The sequence below is a fragment of the Trachypithecus francoisi genome, unplaced genomic scaffold (genome assembly GCF_009764315.1).
Source record: "Trachypithecus francoisi isolate TF-2019V2 unplaced genomic scaffold, Tfra_2.0 Contig00144, whole genome shotgun sequence".
Classification (NCBI taxonomy): Eukaryota; Metazoa; Chordata; class Mammalia; order Primates; family Cercopithecidae; genus Trachypithecus; species Trachypithecus francoisi.
The window spans coordinates 255,753-257,828 of NW_022680492.1; positions in this window are offsets into that span (position 1 = coordinate 255,753).

Genomic DNA, 2,076 nt, shown 5'->3' on the forward strand with positions numbered 1-2,076 from the left:
GGGAGGCACAGGGTTTCTTTTTGGGTGATGAAAATATTCTGAAGTTAAATAGGTATGATTACAACATTGTGAATATACTAAAATCCACTGAATTGTGCATTTTAAATGGTTTCATGGTGAATTTTATGTTATGCGAATCATCCAAAATAAATAAATAAATAAACAATACAATGATGTCATTGTAGTATAAACTACCCTGAAACTCATCAGACTCATGGGTACAAAGCCACACTATTAGATAATATGTTGAATGCTTTGACCAGGAATCAGTGCCAGTCAAGAACTTTGGCAAAACGCTCAGGCTAATTTCAGCCTTGTTGCATACCTCAATATATGCCATCTCCATATAAGGCATGGCTTTTACAGAGAGTTAATACATGCATTAACCCTCACAGCATAACTGTCAAGCACAGTGTGCCCATAGCAGAGCTGAGACCAAGCCCCTTTAGGGCAAGCCTTCCAGAAGAGGGCCCAACCCATGCCATCTCCAGGCAGTCCCCCATTAGAACTGGATGCAGGCCCATAGTCCCACTGAGCTACAACTCAGACCCAGGGCCCCTTCATTTCCTTCGCTCTAAATAGCAGAAGGAAAGAGACCCTTGCTTGAGACTGACATGCCCTCCAATGCCACAGAGGGTGACCAGCTGTCCCGGTTTGCCCGGGACTGGCCTGATGTTAACTGGAAAGTCTGGCTTCTCAGGAAATCCCTAGTACCAGCAAAGCCAAGACAGTCGGTCACCCTGAAGCCACTCCTCATCCCTGTGATGAAACGTGTGTCACCGCTACTGCAGAGAGTGCTCCCCCTCTGCGTGCAAGGAGGGGCCTGGATCCCTGTGTGTTCAGAAGCCATTGCTTGACTGCAATTGTTGGCCATCACTGCCTGTTCTGCTGCTCCGAGTGCTTCTCCCTACAAGCCGCTGATGCAGCCTCCTCTCTTCTGCCTGCTAAATTATCCTTACTAACAGAGGAACTCAAGGGCCCTTCATCCCTCTCATGATGGCTAAGTCTGCAGCAACGCCTCTCTGCTGATTCAACACACATTTACTGAGCCTTTACGGGGTTTATTAGAGGCAGCCCTTGCTGCCACATTTTCAGAGCAAGCCTGGTTTGACAGCCCCTCCTGCCTTCTGCAAAGGGTTTTTCCACAGCAACGTCCAGGCTGCGTCTCCTCTCCTGTCCATTCAAGGGCTCAGGAATCCCACGTGCAGGTCACAGCTGCTCCCTGAGCTTCCACACACGCAGGCTTCCAGCCCAGAGGCACCCAGTTTTATGGAGCCTTGGCTCACAGCCGGGCACCATGCTCGGTGCTGGAGACCTGGAGGAGAGTGGCAGTGGTTTCCTGCCCATGAGGACCTTAGCTCTCAGAAGAGAGATAGGCGCCGGGAACACACGGTCACACTGTGACAGAGAGGCAAGTCCAGGTGCTGTGGGTAGGACCATCCAGGCTTCTTGAGGAGGGGACACCTGAGCAGAGACTCACAGGTCACCTGGGAGTTGTGTGAAGTAGCGGGGGAGGTCTTCAGGGGCCCAGAGAAGTGTCCATGGGAGCAGGGGAGGGGAACTTGCAGAGTGGGAGAGGCAGGTGCAGATTCCGGGGATCTGAGGGAAGAGAGCGTTTCATGGAGGAAGGTGGGGCCCACATGTCCCATCCCCATCAGGTCCAGTATGTGAGGGCTGGAAAAGCAGCCTTTGGGTGTAGCAAGTGTTGATCTTAGGAGAGGAGTTTCACAGTTGAGGCATTAAGGCAGAGGCCAGCTTACAGCAGGTAGAGTGGTGAACAGGAATGAAGAGACAGGGGCTACAGACTGCTCTTTTTTTTTTTTTTTTCAGACTGCTCTTTTAAAGCTTGGCTCTGACATTTATAGACATAGAAATAGAAAGTCCTAGTTTTGAGGCTAAGCATGGTAGCTCATGCCTGTAATCTCAGTAGTTTGGGAAGCTGAAGCTGGTGGATCACTCGAGCCTAGGAGTTTGAGACCAACCTGGGCAGTATGGCAGAACCCCATCTCTACAAAAATACAAAAGTTATCCTGGCTTGGTGTTGTGCGCTTGTAGTCCCAGCTACTAAGGAGGCTA